The following is a 21,214-nucleotide window of genomic DNA, read 5'->3' as shown; positions in this document are numbered from 1 at the left end:
TGGAAGCTTGTAACTGGAGTATCCAAGAGTCTGAAATGTGTTGAGAATTTTTCATTTCTGCAAGTGGAGACTCTTCTCCTTTAGAGCAGATTTCTAAGGTTTTTCAGAAAAAGCCACAGACCGGGCTCTCTAGTGACACAAAGGTAAAGGACCTACCTGGGATCCTGAGAGAAAAATGGCAAGATCACCACCACTATGACCACGGCTGTCCAGGGTGGCATGGTTGTGAATGGAAACAGGGAGATTCTTTAGCCTGCCTGTGCCTTTGATGAGTTGGAGAAACGGTTTTTACCTAAATGAAAATTTGGGTTGAACTGTTGGTGTTCCTTATGTTGTGTTATTTAGTTATATAACTAGCTGGCTTTGGGAATTGTGCTGACACCTGCTGTTTTGTTTTTTCTAGGTCAGAGAGGTCACACCAAACCCTGTGTGCCTGAGTGCACATGGGGTGTGTGTCTGTGGGTAGGTGAGCGGGGAGCTGTTTCCCTTGAAGGAAAGAGATCCTCTCTCTTTCAGTCATCCGGGGTAGGCATGAAGGTCAGCCCTTGTGCAGGAAGGGGTCTCTTCCTCATTAGGACTAGAGGAGGGCGGGGCTGGTGTCTGCTCTATTGGGACCCTGAGAGGGGCTTTGGGTCTGTGAGTGGAAAGGGATGTAGAGCCCTTAGCTACCAAGGCAATCACTGCACTTGACTCTGGGTTATTCCCCCAAGCATTCAGGAAAGGCTTGCTAAACACCTGAGCTTGGGTTTAGGCAGTTGGGACAGCTAAGGAAGGGAACCGACTTGGAGCCAGTGGCCAGGGAAAGAGAGCAAAGCCTGCTGGGAGAAGAACAAGCAGGTTAGCTCTGTGAAACTGGCAAGCATTCCCTGGCACTTCCCAGAATGACCTTGGATGGAAACTGGAACAAGGGATTTCTTATGATCTTTGGGGTGGGGAGTCTGGAATCATAATTTGGGTATAAAAGAAAACGTAAACTTACTCATTTTGTACTCCATCTTGGAAGTGGGTGGCATGTCCTAATAGTATGCATATTCTTATTTCTTTTAAAAAGAGAAGCATCATGCATTGTGTTTTATAATCTGATCGTTTCGCTGAAGAATATGTTATGCAAAGTTTCCCATACCGTTAACTATTTTTACACAACATTTTAAACATGGCTGCCACATATTCAAAATGCATAGATGTACTGTGATTTATTCAACCAATTTATTTCCAGCGTCATTATTATAAGCAATACTGTGTTGAATATCCCCACTGCGAAATCTCTAGATACACCCGTGACCATCTATTTAGACTAAAATCCTTGAAGCAAAATTTCTAGGTCAAAGGATATGTGCTTTTGACATATTGCCATCCTCCCCAAATGTTGTATTTCCACCAGCAGCCCTGAATCCTTAACAATACTGGCCATCATGACCCTTAAAACAAAACAAAACAAGTTTGTGACTTTTGATGGCAAAATAAAAGGGGCATCTCTTGGCAGTGGGTATACACCTGCCAGACGCAGGCCATCAGGTGGTGCGTCATCGGTGGAGAATTTTCAAACAATAATAAAATGTACTAAATTGGTCTGCTCTTTATCAGCAGCACGTGTCAGCCATACGAAACATTTCTGGTGACAAATACCACTCAAAGACAGTTTTTTTGGGTTTAATTTCTAAACAGCGATTGCAGTTTTCGTTAAGTTCTAAGAAAATAGATACTCTCTTAAAATCAGTGCATTTTTATTACTTACCTCCAATATAAATAGTATTCTACACGGGAGCTAACTTAGAGAACCCCCAGTTATGTGGTCATCTCCAGGCTGGGACACAGGTGGGACAGCTTCTCAGATTCCTTTCAAGGTTAACTTCATGATGGCCTGAAGTCATCTGAGTTTCCTTGGGGCACCATTCTATTCCCAACCACCACAAACCACACACGCTTGCATTTGAACAGAAATTTGACATCGGTAATGACTCCACAGAACTTGAGTGACTTCATTCCGTGAGACCCCTTGGAATTTTAATTTTGTGTCTAAATGTAAGTATAAACCGTGAGGTGTAGTGGCTTTACTCTGAAAGTACAAATTTTAGTTGATGCCTGAAACAGTTTCCTGAATTTAATAATCGAGATTTGTTCTCCTTGTTAAATTCTGGATTGTTTAGAAACTAAAGAACAAGTCAAAAGAAAAAAAAACATTACTGAAAAACTGTTAGTTTTTCATAAATATTTTATTTTCATAAAATATTATATCAGATGGCAACCAAAGGGACCAAGTTCAAACTGTTGATATATTAAAAAAAAAACAACTATTGAATAAATAGTAGAATTGCTTTTCTTTTGGGGGCTGTAACAGGTCTTTCATTTCTTATTTTATTAAAAATGTAAAATTTATTTATTATATGTTATACAAAGTTCAATAAAAGAAAATTTTCAATGTCTGCATTGCTCTTCTGGTCACTGTTATTATTTCATATGATTATTACTGAAAATAATTTTGGCCTGTAGAGGAAGAGGGGGGTTTAGGACTGGCTATCTACTCTCAAGGGCCTAACACAGGCTCCCTTGTTCAAAAGTGACGGAGAATTTCAAGATGGTGACACTAGAGCAGTGAACTAAGTAAGCTTGGAGTGCTTCTGAACATGACGGGCCCTGGTTTTGCGTGTCCAGTATGCTGGGAACGCCACTGTCTCCAGGTTGGTTCCCTTCCTTGATTACAGGTGAGGCTGCTGGATGTGCTGCCCCTCTCCCCTAACCTTCAGAGAGGAGCTTCTCCAATGCCCTTCAGATTCTGCATCACCCCCACAGCTGACATCAGCTCTACCCTCCCATGCCCAGCTGTAGCCAAAGGGCTAGGACGACTCTCAACCTCAGTTCACCAGAAAAGTTGATTTCCCAGAACTGCACCCTCCCAGATCTTTTTGAAACAAATCATTATTTTACCAAACCAATAGTTCTTACTCTATTTATTGGATCTTAGGGAAACCTGACTATTGGGTAGTTGTTTCCTTGCCTGTTGTCTCTTCGGGGCTGAGATTTACACCGAATCTGTGCTGCGTAAAGACAGGTCAAATTTGGCTTACTCATTTCCCAGCATGCCACTTACAGGCAAGCACCAGTGATGATTTGGATGCCACGGAACTGTGACTGTTTGAAGATAAAGCGATGGTGATGAAGGTTGGAAATTTTTATCCAAGGGCACATGGGGTTCCAGGTCCTATGGAGGGAAACAGAGGAAAAAGTGAGGTCCAGCCCTCCAGGGCGAACAGGCAAACAGGGTGGGTTGGGGTGGGGTGGTCTCTGCCCTGCCCCCACTGGATGAAGAGTCTGTGAGGGTGAATGTCCCTTGGCCTTCATACCCCTGTCTGAAAGAGGAGCATCTATAAAATGCCCCAAGCTTCATGGGTCACTAGTGGGAAATAACTAATAAAAACCCACTTGTGATTCTTAAAGTGCATTTGACACAAACTGAAACCACACAAAGGAATGTGCTTCTAGGGTTTTCTTATGAAAGGCCGGGAGTAAATGACCCACAGCCTTTGCAAAGAGGCCGCCAGAGTATTTCTGAGACAAGAGTCTTGTTTTCATTCATGTACATAAAGGGATCGACTCCTTGAAGCCAAGAATCCCTGATGTGCTTGATCAATGGCTGCTAACGTGCCCATTTGGAGCTGGTAAGAAGTTAAACAGGGATTTCAGAAGACTTGTAATTGTAATTTAAGATAAGCCAGGGATGCAAATGAAGCTGACATTTAACTCCGAGTGGCTGACTGTGAACTGTGGTCTCGGGGTCCCACCGGCACCACACACACACAGACTTCCTAGTGCACCCCTGTCTTGCACAGTGCCTCGTGGATGGAGTCTCTCCCAGATCTGTGTGCCAGGCCTGGCCCTGTCCGGGGTCACAGGTGACAGTCACTCTACCGTTCAGACATCAGTCTGGCCCCAAGCCCAGTGTGCTGCTATTATATGGGTGAATAGGCTCCTGCAACCATGGACTGGACTGGAGGCTAATTTCTGGAATGTCTGCTCCAAGCCAAGAAATAGCTTTCCAGTGGAAGTCCTTACAGACAGGTGAAGGCCGTCAGATGTAGGGACCTTTTCTCGGTGAAGCTCATCTCTTGGCCCCATGGTACTAAATCCTAACCACACCACCCACTACCTTGAGACCTTGGCGAGTTACATTCTAAACTTCACGTTCCTTGTCTTTAAATTGGGTGTAACCATAATGTCTACTGCACTACCTAGCACTTAGTAAGTGCTTAATAATTATTAGAAGAAAAATAAGCATTTTCTTTTACTTAACACTGAGACAGAGGGACTTTGGCTTAAGTGGTAAATTTTATGTGAGGTGTATGTTACCACAATAAAATTTTTTTTTAATGACAAAACGTAGGGGAACTTATATTTTTAGCCGCTACAGAGGAACAGGGATGGGACTTACCCTCCTGCCTTAACTAAAACACTGAACAAAACGTATGAAACAACACTTTTCAGATGTTAGTGGGAGGTGTAGGAAGTAATACCCAAGGGAAGAGAAATAAACAAGGGGAAAGACTTTCCAGGGACAGCACAGGGAGGGAAACCCGAGCCTGATGGTCTTCCTGAGCTGCAGAGACAGCTGAGAATTCAAGCAGGCCATGGCAGCTAGAATTCACGGGGCAGAATACCTGGGAGAGGAGAGTTGCAGAAGAAGGAGAGAGTTATGAAGGGAGACAGCATTGAAGATCTGACCTTGGCTGACCACTGATTAGCGTGTGCATGTGAGAAATTACCTGGAAAAAAAAACAAAAAGCAGGCTGAGAAATCCGTGTGGCTCACCCAGGTCTAGGAGTGGTTCATGTTCCCACCCCAGGACGGGGAAAGTATTGCAATATGCAGGGCATAGAAAGAGTCCTCAGAAAGTGTTTTGGGGGCACCTGGCTGGCTCAGTCGGTGAGTCTCTGACTCAGAGTTTTGGTTCAGGTCATGATCTCACGGCTCGTGAGTTCAAGCCCTGCATCAGGCTTTGTGCTCAGAGTGTGGAGCCTGCTTGGGATTATGTCTCTGCCCCTCCCACTCTCTGTCTCTCTATCTCTCAAAATAAATGAATTAATTTAAAAAAATAGTGTTTTGGGGCGCCTGGGTGGCGCAGTCGGTTAAGCGTCCGACTTCAGCCAGGTCACGATCTTGCGGTCCGGGAGTTTGAGCCCCGCGTCGGGCTCTGGGCTGATGGCTCAGAGCCTGGAGCCTGTTTCCGATTCTGTGTCTCCCTCTCTCTCTGCCCCTCCCCCGTTCATGCTCTGTCTCTCTCTGTCCCAAAAATAAATAAACGTTGAAAAAAAATTAAAAAAAAAATAGTGTTTTGTTTTAGCAATGGGAAAAATTTAGTCCTAGGCTAAAGTATGCTCTGGTCCCACCTAGCAAAGCTTAAAAGCAAGCCTCAAAAGGATTAAAGTAATTTAACTATATCCCAGAACAAAGTTCAAGAATATGTGAAGGGAAACAAAAATATCCAGCACCCAACATCACAACATTTGACATCCAACTTAAAAAATTAGTAGATGTGCAAAGAAGCGGGAAAATATAGCCCAAAATGAGGTGAAAAACCAGTCAATAGAAACAGACCCAGACATGACACTGATGATACAATGAGTGAGTAGACAAGGACATTAAGACAGTCATTTTAACTGTATTCTATATGTGCAAGGCAGGGGGATGCATGAGTATGTTAAGGAGAGATACAGAAGCTGAAAAGACAGACCCAAACAGAACTGAACTACTAGAGACGAAAAATACAATGTCTGCAATGAAAACACATTGCATGATGGCAACAGCAGATGAAACCTTGCAGAGTGAAATACTAATGAACTTGAAGGCATGGCAGCAGGAGCCACCCAAGATGAAACAGAAAAATAACTGGAAAAAATAAAATAAGCAGAGCATCAGTGAACTGTGGAATGACTCCAAGCAGCCTAATATAGTGATTGGAGTCTCTGAAGGAGAGTGGGGAGGAATAGAAAAAAAAATATTTAGAGAGATGATGGCTGAAATTGTCCCAAATTTGAAGGAAATTGTAAATTCATGGATCCAAGGAGCTCCATGAATATCAAACACGAGAAACACGAAGAAAACCACACCAAGACAGATGACAACTGAATTGCTTAAAGCCCGTGATAAAGAGAACATCAGAAAGTTGCCAGAAGGGAAAGTATACATTGTCTAGAGGAGCAAAGAGATTTCCCACCAGAAAGGATGCAAGCCAGGGGACTGTGGAGACACATCTTTAAAACAGTGAAAGAAAAAACCACTATGTACCTAGTATTCTATACCCAGCAGAAGTATCCTTCAATCAGTGAAAGCTGACATGCTAAAGCAGAAGGAATTCATCCCCAGCAGACCTGTACCACAAGAAACATCAAAGTCCTTTGGGTGTATGGAAAATGAGACTAGATGGAAATAAGCATTTATATAAAGGAATGACAAGCACTGAAAATGGTATCCGTAAGAGTGAATATAAAAGTCTTTCCTCTTGGGGCACCTGGGTGCCTCAGTCGGTTGAGTGTCTGACTTGATTTCGGCTCAGGTCATGATCTCAGAGCCCTGAAATCGAGCCCTGCATCAGCCTCTGCTCTGAGCATGGAGCCTGATTGTGGGATTCTCTCTCTGTGTCTCCCTGCCTCTCTCTGAAAAAAGAAGGCTTTCCCCTTTTAAAACATCTTTAAAATTTTAATCTTTAAAATTTCTGCCCTTTAAACTGTCCACCTTCTGGAGCGGAGAATCCATGTGACTGAGCCCCACAGTATGAGACTCCTCCTGCTTTGGCCTCTGGCACGTGACTGAGGCTGATTATTTGCCTCTCTGGACCTCAGTTTCCCCCACCTGTCAAATAGGAGATACAGTGTCCCAGCCTGTTCTACAGGGTGGTTGTGATAAGTAAGCTAATAAATAAGCTAACAAATAACAAACCCTTCCTAAAATGAAAGCCACCTATTAACATGACTGGTCTTGTTTCAGTCTGGCGGTCCCTTCCAAGAAAACAGCTACTCGCAGTGAGCCTGCCACGCTGACGCGAAGGCTGAAGCCTGTGTCTGGGGCAGCGGGCCTGTGTCTCCTCTCTCCGTGGAGAATCCTCCTCCCTCTTTTGGGTGAGGAGAGATTGCTTGAGAACACACTTTCTCTCCCAATGCACTCCCTCATTCTGGTCAAGCTCACCCAGTAGGCGAGCCCGTCTTCCCAGACGAACGATGACACCCGTGGCTCTTGCTGGCTTTGCCCGGTGAAGGAGGCAGGTTCACGGAACAATACCGTATCCTGTCTGGGCATGAAACAAGGAGCTGAGCCTCATTCGGAGTGGCAAGGGGCCCTGCCTTTCCACCTGTTGACTTTTCCTGTTTGCTCAGGCGAAGGTGGCCCTGGGGTGACCCAGGCAGGGAGGCTGCACCAGCGGGCAGAGGGCCAGGCCCAAATTTGAGGTTTCAGAATGACGAGTCACGCTGGGGTCACGCCCTGGGCCGGGAGAGGTGCCACAGCCCCTGCGGACTGTTCAGAGTGCTGTCCCTTCTCCTTGTGCTTCAACAAACGTTGGCTGAGGACCCGCCACACACCAGATTCACTGCCAGATGGTTTCTACACAGGGTTTAATTTCTTCTTCACGGCAGCCTCGTGAGCTGGGGATGTACAGTCCCATTTCACAGAGGAGGAAACTGAGGTCCAGCTAGTTGGCGGCCCGGCTAAATCCGAGCCCTCTCCTCCCACCTCGAGTCCGGAGCCCTTTCTGAAGCTCCTTGTCCCCGTTCCTGCACGACCTGGACGTTTGGCTACTTGCAGGGCACGGGGCTCTGAGAGGGTTTCAGAAGAAGCAGAGGAAGAGCCGTCCCCGCCAACACTTACAGAAAGGCTGCTCTGCGCCAGCCACTGTGCCAACTCTTCACGGGAGCCGCCTCGTGTCATCCTCAGACTAATGTAATCCTCGAAGAGCTAAATGCTACTTTGCTCCCATTTCACTGGCCCAGCATTGCACAGCTTGGAAGGGGCAGACGGGGCTTTGCAGCAGATCCAGGATTTTGTCCCAGAAAGCAGTGGGACACAGAAGTGTAGGAGGTCTGTAAACTATGGTGTGGGGCACGTTACCACCATGGGCCGCCGGGACTTCATCCCCCTGGGGTGTCATCCAGCCCCCTGCTTGCTGACCTGCCCTGGCCTGGAGAAGACACGCAGGCAGGGAGCCGTGCCCTCCGCCGTCCTGTTGGCAGGGCTGGGGCATGCTAAGGGGGGGTCTGGGTGGGGCACGGACGGCTTCACTACATCGTAGGATCGTCCTGATCCCGCTGTGGATCCAGGCTCCTGCCCGCCCGCCCGTGGGAGGGAAGCCCGTGTGTGCCCCTGTAAAGGTGCCAAGAGCAGCCGAGCGAGACAGAGAGGGCCGCCCCTCAGCAGTGGCCCTTGGCGATGTCCAGAGAACACCGCTGGGCTGTTCCTAAATCCCGCCCAGACCCCCGGGTCCCCGAATGGGGGTTCCTTCCCGCTCCCTCAGCCACTCTCCAACTCCAAAACTGGGCAGCGGCTTCAAAAGGCTCTTCACTGACGGAGCAGGGGTTTGGCGGGGACTTGGCCAAGGCCCCTGAGCAGCCTTGCTGGGTCCTACCTCTGTCTTTGCCTGGCCTGCTGCGACCTCAGGGACGGGGCACGGTGCCTCCCACCGTAGCTCGGGGCTCCTGGGGAGAATGGCAGATCATCCCCCCCCCCCCCCCCCCGGGCATGAGACCTGCCCCCTGGTTGGGTGCAGCCACAGACTCTCGGCAGTCCCCAGACCCGGAGAAACCCCAAACCGCACAGTTTCCCAAAGTGAGAGAGCTGGCCATCTCGCTCAGCCCTGGGCGGAGGGGGGACAGAGAGGCGGGGCCTGCACAGAGAGCTTCTAAGACACAAGCGACAAGACAGTGGTGGCCGTGGGGGTGGAGCCCCCCTCGCCGCCCCCTTGTTCTGAGAAAATGACTTGGCTGTTTTTCTTTAGACGGGCCCGGAAAGCCCTGGGTTCAAGCCTCAGCTCTGCCGCTTAGGAGCCGTGAGGTCCTGGGCAAGTTCCTTGGCCTTTCACGTCTCAACTTCTTCACCTGTAAGATGGGACTAACAGTCTCCCCATCACGAGGTTGTCAGGAGAGTACCTGCATTCCAGGTAAAGGAAGAGGGGACAGGAAGGACAGAGACTGCTGGATGCCCCTCGGCGGGCCCTTCGTGTGGCCCGAGACGCGCACTGACAGCACGCGTAGAGACAAGCTGAGCGCCCTCTGGGCTCTCGGCACACGTGGCTCCTTGTCCCAGGGGGCCGGGCTGCTTCACCCCAACGCAGGTGGCGGGGTCGGGAGCCACACAGCTGGATTCCAATCCCGGCCCCTCTACTTACATCTGTGCTGTCTTGGGCAAGTAACTGGGAGTCTCTGTGCCTCCGTTTCCTCGTCTGTAAAATGGGGATAATAAAAGTAACCGCCTCATACACTGGTACACATGAAGTGCTTGCCTGGCACACAGTCAGCACGCAATAAATGTAAGCTCTGCTGCTCACGTTCCCTGACAGCACCCTGCGTCAGTAGCTTTTCCGTCTCAAACCCTTTGTCTGCCAGGAAGGGCCCCCTACCACCCACCAGGTGAGGGAGAGTCCAGAAAACAGGACGTGTCATCGCTTCCCACCCTTCACCCCGGGACCTGTGCGTGAACTGCAGGGGGGAGGTGGCCCTCGTTCCCACGTTTGCTCCAGTGGCAGGGACATGAGGCAGGAGAAGGGGGAGTCCTATGGAAGGAGTCAAGTCCTTCTGTGACGTCCCCCCATTCGCCCGGCTGTGGGATCTCAGGGAAATGGGGGGGGAGGCGCTGGCACCCCGGTGACCACGCTCCACACGGTCCCATAACTAGTCCCACGTGGGAAGAGCACGCGGTGACAGTCAGCATGCTGGGAGCGGAGCCTGGCCTTTCATAAAGCTCCTGGAACAACCCTGCTGTTGACTCTAGATGCAGAGAAGAGTATGTAAGTTGATTAAACTGGGTCCCTGCGGAATGGCGTGGCTCCACATTTAGCAGAGACACGATACGATTGTAGAGAAGATGCAGGACCATGGAATCCCGGGTCCTCTCACAGCTCTGGCTCGCTTAATGCGAACATTCCCCCCCCTTCCTTGATGTCTCTCTGTGCTTTGCCACATGCCTGCGGTACATGTCAGCTGGGAGAGCATTGTTCTTGGTTTTGCTTTGCTTTTGTTTTTGTTTTTGTAACATTTATTTATTGTTGGGAGACAGAGTGTGAGCAGGGGAGGGGCAGAGAGAGAGGGAGACACAGAATCGGAAGCAGGCTCCAGGCTCCCAGCTGTCAGCACAGAGCCTGATGCGGGGCTTGAACTCACGAACTGCGAGATCGTGACCCGAGCCGAAGTCAGACGCTTAACTGAGCCACCCAGGCGCCCCTTTATTTTTGTTTTTTTAAGACTAGGCTTCCGGTAAAATCACTCCTCTCTCCCATGTCCCCAAACTTCATTGCTTTGCATATTTTATCTTTTTTTCAATTTTGTTGTTTCCTATCCTGCTTTCTTCCAAAAGACATTTGAGGTAACTATGGTCACACAAAAGGAACAAAGATTCATGAAGCAAAAGAAAAGAACAAAATGCAGAAAAGGGAAAGGGGAAAACGCTTACCAAGAACTCTCGGCTGAGGGAAGTTGCAGTAATGAAATCCCAAGCTTCCTTGCAGCCTGAAAAAGAAGTGAAGCGTATATACCATGTATCTTTCATTGTATACACGTTCATCATGGAAAAAAAAAAAAATAAATAGAAACCCAACTGATTCTTGCCTCTGAGCTTTGAGATGATTTTGTCTTGGGTCACTGGGGCTTTGGCTCTGGGTCCTTGAGTATGTTAATGAACAATTTCTTCGAATGACAGTCATAGACACAGAAGATTTCCTTTTATTGACGTTGTCCTGTGTCCATTCTCAAAACAAGATGAGTGCATAATAAGGCGCGTTTCCTTAAAGGAATTTATAAGGCTATCTTATAATAAATAAAGCCAAGAATTTTTAAATGTTTCATGTAAAAAGATTTTATTCATAATATTAATCATGTTAATATTGTTATGTTAATTAATATATTATCATATATTACATATTATGCAATTGTTATTAATAATAAATTTAAGAGTGTTAATAACTTGCAATAATTCATAGCATCAATAATTATAACAAATTATATTATAATAAATTATAATGAATTATATATTAAATAAATTATTAAATAAATAGTATATATTATTCATATATACTGTTTTATATTATATATTATTACTAATTACTAATAATTAATAGTAATAATCACTTATGAGTGATAGCAGATTATCCTCAGAACCTTAAGATTAAGTTTCTCTTTCAGAGTAAATTAGGAGTTTACCCATAATGGCAGAAACATCAGCCACCTGTCCCGGCAGCTATATTTGCCTGTGGCCGTATCAGTTTCCCACCGCTGTCACAACAAACCATCACAAGTTGGGTGGCTTGAGCCACAGAAGTTAATGGTCTCACAGTTCTGGAGGCTGGAAGTCCAAGATCAAGGGGGTGGCGGGGCCAATCTCCCTCTGAGGGCTCTAGGGAAGTACTTGTTCCGGGTAATCCCTTGACTAGTGGCAGCCGTGGTGTTCTCCCTCGGCGTCTATATCTAACTTTCCCCTTTGTATAAAGACACCAGTCATATTAGATTAAAGCCCCCCCATTCCAGTATGACCTCACCTTGACTAATCCGATTTGCAGTGACCCTATTCCTAAATAAGGTCACATTCTGAAGTATTGGGGGGTTAAGATTTCATCACATGAATGTGGGAGAGGGGGGCAAATTAACCCAGAACTATGGCCACGGACATGGGTGAACCCTGAAATCAAGCCGTGGGGACCAGGCTATACTCTTGGAAGGAAAAAACTGACATCTCACTGAGCTGAAACCCGATCAAGTGTCTCCTGTTCAGGCTTATAGGAGGAGAACTTTGTCATCAGAACAGCGTGATTCTTCCTGGAGCCTGGGAAAAGAGAAAGCCAAACGATAGGAACTAGTCAGTGTTTATCCGGGCCTGGCCAAGAGGCAGAGTCAGCAAATCGGGGGATTCAGGCACCCCGGCCTCCACATAGTTACATTTGGCTCCTGAAGGGGAAGCATCCACCGTGGCTTTGATCAAATCTCTCTCAAGAGTTTCTTAGTTCTAATACTGAGCTCGCCGAACTTGGTAATTCACCTTCTCAGGAACCCAGAGCATACTGGGAACCACCATGCTGTACACGTGACATTATACTACACTCTGTGTAAATGTGTCCCCTGGCTTTGTGCAATACACATCCCACACAGCATACAATATAGACCTAGGGTCGGTGTTCCTCCACTGCAGAGGGAGCGTGCAGTCCCCCCCCCCCCCCCAAAAGACTCTCTGTTGTCAACGAACTCTTTGGCACTCTGGTTTATCCATCAGTCTTTTATGACTTTGGTTAATGGTAGTCTGCCCCACTCTCCCCGTGTCCCTCTGGCTGTGAAACCGGAGAACAGTTCTTCGGAGGTGTTAATTCAGAGAATAGATAAGAAATAAGGTGTGAGAGGCAGGAGGTGGAGAGGAAGGATCCTATAGAGAGAGGGTGTAGTGGTGCAGCTGGAAGAACAGTGGAGCGCAAACAAATGTCCTGTGGGCTGAAGTGGACCGATGGCGTATGAGTAGTTGGCAGCGGGGGCGGGGAAGTGGCAAAGTAAAGGCTCCAAAATAGCATTGAGTGCAAGAAAACTGGGACAAGAGGAAAGGAAATGTAACAAGCATCAATGACGCTTCCGTGTTGTTTTCCAAAGAGACACAAATTAAAGACTGAAATTCCTGGGTGTTTTGTTTGTCGTTTGCCTTTTGCTGTTGGTCCTCCTGATTACTTTTGGCTATTTGATGGGGCTTCTTTGAAAGCAACTCCGTATAGAAAGAACAGTGCTGTCCAAGAGAAATAGACTCTGGTCTGCCTATGTAATTTTAAGTGTTCTAATGGTAGTCACTTTAGAAAAAGAAAAAGAAACAGGTGCAATTGATTCTAACAATATATTTTGTTTAACGCAAATATCCAAATATTATTGCAATATGTAGTCAGCATTTTCAAAGGTATTAGTGAAATAGTTTACATCCTCTTTTTCATATTGCGTCTTTAAAAATCCGGTATATTTAGAGCACATCTCAATTTGGATTCTCTATTTCAACTGCTCTGTGGTGATCACACACGTGCATTAGGACAGATAGAGGCTAGACTATGCAGTTCTGGGTTTCTTAAGAATAAAACGATAATCATAATAGTGGTAGTAATTAATAATATTTATTGAGCATCTTAGATGCCTCTTAGATGTGACACATGTCATATGAACCCTGTTTCTCATGCAGCGGTATAGTTAATCCTCTTAACAACCTTATATGGAAGGTACTATTATTATCCCATTCTACAGATGCTGAAACAGAGCCTCAGAGAGGGTGAGTGATTTACCCAGGGCCACACAGCTGAGAAAGGGCAGAGCCAGGACTGGAAACCCAGTCTGCCTGACGCCAGCACTTGGTGTTATTTTCTCAGGGTCAGCGAAGAGGCTGGCCACTGCCCACGCTTTCCCCAACGCCCTCCTCAGAGCTCAAGGATGGACTTTCTTTTCTGATTAGTGGAGCTGTCACGTTGCCTTAAAGAACAGACCGGAAAGAACGTTAATGGTACAGCTGAGCATCCTGTGTGACTGACTGAGAATAGGGCAGTAACAAGACGCTCCGACTCTCATCAGCCGGAGGAAGTTGCAAATTCAAAGCCGGCGACCAGGTTCACAAAATGCAATTGTTCTCAATGACACTTACTTAGCAAAGAGCCAGAGAGAGAATTGATTGTCATTAAAAGCTGGACAAGAGCATCGATTGCCTTTCCCCCCTCCCCCCCCCAGTGATGATTTGAGGATTCTGACTTGGCCATGCTGAGAGCGTTGGTGCGGACACATTGTGATGTGATTTCCTATATGGAAACAGCTCCAGCATGGCCAGTCAGTGTCAAAGAAGCTGGAAACCGAGGCCCGGCCAAAGGCGGGGGCAGCCTAGGCCCACGCGGCCGCACATCCACCCCTAACACCCATGGGCAGCGGGAGCTCTGCTGGGGCCTGGGGTAGGGTCGCCCCTTCTCTGGTCGCGTCTGTCCAGATGCTCTAGAAGCCCTGCAAGCTGTGACATTTCTGGGTCTGGGGCTCTGTGGGAGGACGGTGGTCCCTGCTAACCACAGCGGCAGCACCTTCTGGAGACAGAAGGTCCGGACACGGATGTGGCCTGGACAAGCCACACCAAAGCATCTCCCAACTCACTCCTGAGCACCCAAGGCGGGTGGTGAGCAAGGCCTCGCTTCCAGAAGCTTTCCTAGGCAGGAGGTGATACCGTGTTCTCAAATGTTCCTGAAACCATTGCCAGCTCCCGTCCACCCTGCCCCGGCCACAGTTGGAGAAGAGTGTGCGAGGCTCTCCCGAGGCGCAGCCAGGCCAGGGTCCACGCAACACCTTGGGCTCCTCCCTCTGTGCATTCAGGAGAAGCTGACTGAGTGACCCCTGAGGCAGGCCCTGGGGATAAGGAAATGCACAGGGCAAAACGTCTGTTCTTCAGGAGAACGTGGCCATAGACAGACTGAGAAATCAACAGCTACAAGGAAGCTGGAAAGTGCCGGAAGACAGGAATTTAATCTACAGCTGAACACAGAATATGTGGGGACTGAGCTTCACGGGGTGAGAGAACATTCTGGAAAGGCAGAAGGGACAGTCCATACCAAGGGACGGGGAGGGGCACTAGGGGACCTCCTAGCAACTGTAGCTTACCTAGCAGCTGGAGCTCGGAGTGGGCACAGCAGGGGAAGGGGATCAGGCTAGGGGCTGGCGTGAAGGGCTCATGTGCCATGCTGAAGAATCGGGGCCTTAGCCAGAGCTTAGGGTGCATGGGAAGATTTTAGAGCGAAGTGTCAGATGGCTGGGTGGAACATTCCTTGACCGTCCCCAGCTGAGCTCAGCCTGGTGTAGCAGGGCTAACGGCGGACGCTGTTTCCTGCTTTCGCACCAGCTGACAGAGGTGAGGAATGGAGAGATGGGAGGGAGGGGGAGACAACGTACTGTTCTTTGCTACCAGTATTTTTATGTCTAAAAAAAAGACCACCCACTACTGAGAAGCTTGGGGAACAATATGCCAGCTGCCCATATGCCAGTTGCCACAGCTAGAGTTTTGGAGGTGAGCTTACCTGAAGGTAGGAATCCGAGTTTTCACCCGCATCCCCGGCACTTATCCGGATTGGCACATAGGAGTTGCTGAAAAACAAGTGTGGGATGCCTGTGAGTGAGAAGGAGGCAATCTATTTTAAAACTTTCTCAATTGATTTCTTCTTAAATTCTTCATTGTCCTTTCCTGTTTTTTTGGATAGGCTTAAATATATATGCCATGCTGGGTGAGGTGTCATATGTATTTAAAAATAACTAGGTGCCAGAAGAAACCAAACTCAACTTCTGAGGTGTGTGTGTGTGTGTGTGTGTGTGTGTGTGTGTGTTTAAAGGAAGCCCATTTATTTTAAATGCATTTGACTATATTTAGAGGCTAACTACACGCTAGATATGGCAGTGCCCTAAATAGGCTTGCACGTAGAGTGAAGAAATACCACTAAGTATTATGCTGGAATTTCCTGATTGTAAACAGGAGAAGACTGTCTGCAAACAGGAGATCTATAGTCTCAATGCTGCCCCTGGGTAATCTCCTTGGATGGATTATTACAAGAATGGCTGGTAAGCTCTTGGCAAGGAAGCCAATGTGGGCTCCCTATGATTCAATAACGGAATGAACGCATGAAAGAAGGAATGGATGAATAAAGCGTGGTTGTTCTTTATATGAGGGATATGTTGCGTAAGACCTCATATAATTTAATACATGCATAAATCAAGACTAATTCCCCCATGGGAATAAAGTAGGATTTACATCACTTCGAGTTGTGTACATTAAGTGCAACCTTATTCTTTCCCATTGCCTTATTTCGGATTTGCATAATTCGTATCAGCATAGAGTATGACTTGATTTCCTCTTTTATAAAGGAGGACTATGGATTTATATCTGGAGATCGAGGATGTGCTTGACAAAGTTTTGGTCGGATGCAGAAATGTAGGCTGCATGTTCATCTCAACTACCTTGGACAGTGGACCAAATCTAAGGAGGTGGCATTTAAGAGAGAGAAATACAAAGTCTTGCACTTTGATCCCAAATGAATATCCAGAGAAATACACCAACAGGGACTGGTTTTAGTTAATAGCAAGTTCAGTCTGAATCAGTGGTGTGAGGAGTCTTCCGAGAAAAAAAAAAATTAATTCAGTCTTTGGTTTTCTTAATTGAAGCAGAAGATCTAGAACGGAAGGAGCAGATAGTTCCTCCTCTTCAAACTTACCTGGGATTCTGTTTTCCGCTCTCAGTTTTGATCGCAAGCTGGAACATGTCCAGAAGAGAGAAAGGGTAGACAGAACTTGAAATGTTTATTCTGGAAAAGACTCAGGGAGGAAATTATTGTTTCCACATGTATAAACGGCCGCCATATGCAAGAAGATTTAGGTTTGCATTTTTGTGGACTTCCATGCCAGTGCAAGGACCTTCGGGTAGAAGTTTTAGGGAGTGAGATTTTGTTTTCGTATAAGGACAGTTAGAATGTCTGAAGAGGAGAGGATCACCTGAGTTCATGGGGTCGGTCTGGCCATCTTGACACCATTTAATGGCCGTGTAGAAAGAGTCCATGAATCTGATTTCCTTTTCTTTTGAACTCTCAGAGAGTTAGTTACAGATGATCCCCCCAAAATAAGTAAATAAAATAAAATAAATGGCCAGTAAATTATGAAAAATAATGTAACTTTGCTAGTAACTAAATGAAAATTCAAACAGTAATAATGTGTATTTTGTCTGCTAGCAAAAATTAAGGAGAAAAATAAATTCCAATATGGTAGGTAAGGATGCAGTGAATTTGGTTTTCATTCATTGGTATTTTTTTTTGACCTTTTTAAAACATTTATTCATTTTTGAGAGGCAGAGCATGAGCCGGGGAGGGGCAGAGAGAGAGAGAGAGAGAGAGAGAAGGAGACACAGAATCTGAAGCCGGCTGCAGGCTCCGAGCGAGCTGTTAGCACGGAGCCTGATGCGGGGCTCGAACCCCCAAACTGTAAGATCATGGCCTGAGCCGAAGTCAGATGCTCAACCGACTGAGCCACCCAGGCACCCCTTCATTCACTGCTATTTGCACTGATGCCTTTTGGAAAGGCACATCGAGTCTTGTAGCACTGATGATACCTCTGTTCCGATAGTCCAATAGGCGAACTAACAAAAGACAAGTTGAAAATATGCAAGTGGCCACTTGCCCGAAGATATTCATTGTGGTACTACTTATCACAGAAAGGAACTCCAAGCAATCGAAACAATGGAAAGGTAACAGTTGAAGATGGCAGGCATTCGCTCAATGGAATGTTATATGTCACTTAAAAAGTCATTTTCACTGTAGCTGTAGGGAAAATGCATAGGACACAGTGTTATGTGTGCACCTGTGGAGAATTGTCACCTACAGAATTCCACAGATGTGATGATTATAATTACCTACCCGGCAGATGGATATGACAAAAGATAAGAAGGAAAATTTCCCCTTTTGAAGTCCGGCTTCGCCACTAGCCCATCCCTTAACTTCTCTGTGCCTTAGCTGCCAAGTCTATAACACAGGGAGTTTGGACTCAGTGGTGTCTAATGTCCCTTCCAGTTTTACGATGTGAACAGAATGGACCTGTTTCAAGAAAAAAGTGTATCCCAGAGGGATTAAGAAATCAGCCAGTCTTGCTTTCAGACTCTCCCCCATCATACTCCACTTCCATATTATGTATTTTTAGAAATCAGCTTTGAAATGAATAGCAGATGAGAAAAAATAGAATTCCTTGATCTTTCTCAAATAAATTGCTGCATTTTGAAGGAAATGTAGCCATATGCTCCCTAAGTACTTTAGCGTGAAGCAGCATAAAACAGTCCTCAAGTCATTAGGATACTTTATGCAAAAATGCCCAAGGATGATTTCAAATCAAGATAGTATTGCTAGGAGCATTAGTGAAATGCACTGTCCTGGGAAGGTTTATTCACACAACACAAAGGGAAGAGGTGGACAGTTAATAAACTGGTTTATTCACTTCTATTTGAGTCTTTTAAGGGGCGCCTGGGTGGCTCAGTCGGCCGAGCGTCTGACTCTTGGTTTGGGCTCAGGTCATGATCCCCGGGGTTGTGGGAGGGAGCCTCATACCGGATTCCTCGCCGGGCATGGAACCTGCTTGAGATTCTCTCTCTCTCTCTCTCTCTCCAAAATAAAACTTAAAAAAGTAGTAAAAAATTGTCTTTAGCCAGTTCCCAACCCCCCAGTTTTGCATCCCAATCAATGGAAAAATGGTCAAAACATACTTAGGTTTTGTTTAGGACCTTCTTAATTCACAGGGGTCTGAGAAGCAGACATGAGGTTTCAACTCACAAACAAAAGCCTCCTAGTCGCTCCCAGACTCCCTGTGAAATTACCCTCATTTCTTGAAAACTTTCTAGAAGGGTGGTGATTTCTGGGTTCAGACACTTGCCATCAGGCAGAGCAGTCAAGAGGAGAAGCTGGTCGGGGCTGCTTCTCACCCTCAACGGGGCCACTCGCATAGCATCAACCACATGGGTGGGTCTTCAGGCTCCATGCGGCGCCCGGGAAGAAATTTCACTACTCTGAGGATTCATATAACTTTGCAGACACAGTCGTCTGATCTTTTCAGGAAACACCCCATTTTCAGTTGTCCAGGAGGAATTTTTATTAAATTTTTTTTTTAACGTTTATTTATTTTTGGGACAGAGAGACAGAGCATGAACGGGGGAGGGGCAGAGAGAAGGGGAGACACAGAATCGGAAGCAGGCTCCAGGCTCCGAGCCATCAGCCCAGAGCCCGACGCGGGGCTCGAACTCACGGACCGCGAGATCGTGACCTGGCTGAAGTCGGACGCTTAACCGACTGCGCCACCCAGGCGCCCCAGGAGGAATTTTTAAAATGCAGGGACAGGGGTGCCTGAGTGGCTCAGTCGGTTGAGTGTCCCACTTTGGCTCAGGTCATGATCTTGTGGTTTGTGGGTTCGAGCCCCGCGTTGGGCTCTGTGCAGACAGCTCGGAAGCCTGGAGCCTGCTTCTGGTTCTGTGCCTCCCTCTCTCTCTGCCCCTCCCCCACTTGCACTCTCTGTCTCTCAAAAATGAATAAACGTTAAAAAAAATGATAAAATGCAGGGACAGCCCGCATCTAGATTACCTAAAAATTACAGAAAAGCTTGTGTATTATGTAGCTATTCAAATAAGGCATCTCTCCAGTAAATAATTACATCTTCAAGGCAGAGTCCAGACTCTTGCAGTTTGTCTCAAAGAAGCCTTAGACACATAGCTCCCCAACCAAATGCACAGCACAGCATGGAAAATGCTGCAATTAAAACCATGGCAGGAATGAAAGAAAGTCACTCACAAGTGTGAGCTTTATTGGTACCTTCGATGTCTTCTTTCTCTGCATTCATACCAAGCTGTTTTTAAGAAAATAAAGACACTGGCCATCCTTTGTTTGCCTCTTTTCAGGGGAGGAATTGGAGTGTGAATTGGAGAGCTTGGAGGGGGCGGCCGGGGTGCCATCTCGAGGGAAGAGAAGCCAGACAGGGAGGCACATGAGTACACGGCAAGGAAGTGAACACACTCAGAAGCCGCTTCCGCATCCGACTGCTGTCCTTTCCAATTAGTCACCTGGCACTACTCTGAACTTCACTGCAGTAAGATTGCCACTGCTTAACCTGCAGGAAACTCGGCTCCAGAGACACTGGCCCCAACCCCCTTGGGGGGCCACTTCAGCACCTGAGCATCCGCCTTCCACAGCAACTCAGGGCTCCTCTGCCGTTAGCTTTCAAGTCCCTTCAAGCTGACTCTACCTGTCACCGTCGCCCAGCGGTCACTGGGATAGAATTGGAGCTACAGGAACGCGTCTTGCATTAAAAAAGAACTGCCTCGCGAGGGTAGCCTATGGATCGTTAACAAAAGTAACGTGCGATTTTTTTCCACTGTGGCATCCTTTCTTTTTCTTTTTTTTTTTTTTCAACGTTTATTTATTTTTGGGACAGAGAGAGACAGAGCATGAACGGGGGAGGGGCAGAGAGAGAGGGAGACACAGAATCGGAAACAGGCTCCAGGCTACGAGCCATCAGCCTGACGCGGGGCTCGAACTCACGGACCGCGAGATCGTGACCTGGCTGAAGTCGGACGCTTAACCGACTGCGCCACCCAGGCGCCCCTGTGGCATCATTTCAATTCTTTGCCAGTAGTCTCCCTTCTCACTTAAGCCGTTTTGTAGCCCAGAGGTCTTGTGTTGGGGTCTTCACTGCAGGTAACGGCTACCAGATTTTCCTCCTCTCTTCCGTGGGATGGTCAATATCCCCTGGAGGTCAGATCAGAACGTTGGAGGTGTTATTGTCTGGACACAGTCCCCTCAAATATTCGGATACTCAATCCGACTGGGTGGTGACAGATTAAATCCTAGAGGAAGAAAGTCTAGGGGTTAGAAATTTTATCGCAAGAAGTCTTCAGGGCCTGGGATAGGCCGGCAAGGCTCCAGCCCCAGAGGAGAATTTTCGTTTCTTGCTTGACAGCTTCCGAATGAAGGGCAGAATCGTTTTTAACCACAAGCCTGAAGTTCTGTGACGGGACACTGGCTGCCCAACAACTCTTCAGAGCAAGAGCTGGGATTCTGAGACGCACGGGTTCTCTGGCTCTGGCTGGGAGTTTGTGTTATTTGCTAAAGGTATGTCACTTTTTTAGAAAAAAACTTTATTTTGAGAGAGAGCACAAGCAGGGGAGGGGCAGAGAGACAGGGAGAGACAGAATCCCAAGCGGGCTCCGCAACACCAGTGCAGAGCTCGACGTGGGGCCAGAACCCACAAACTATGAGATCATGACCCGAGCAGAGATAAAGAGTCGGACGCTTGACTGACTGAGCCACCCAGGCGCCCCAAAAGGTACGTGGATTTTCTTTCTTTCTTTTTTACAAGGGAAGCAGGCAGGAAGATGGGTAGGTACCATAAGTGTGGCTCAGACCCTAGAACCGAACTGTAAAAAACAGAACACACACCCTAGTGCAGGTAAGAAATATAAATGATTTTACTGC

This window comes from Lynx rufus, unplaced genomic scaffold, assembly GCF_022079265.1.
Source record: "Lynx rufus isolate CCGP_SWC_20201006 ecotype Redwood Valley unplaced genomic scaffold, mLynRuf1.p SCAF_17, whole genome shotgun sequence".
Classification (NCBI taxonomy): Eukaryota; Metazoa; Chordata; class Mammalia; order Carnivora; family Felidae; genus Lynx; species Lynx rufus.
The sequence above is the reverse complement of the archived record's forward strand: the minus strand, read 5'-3'. Positions refer to the sequence as shown.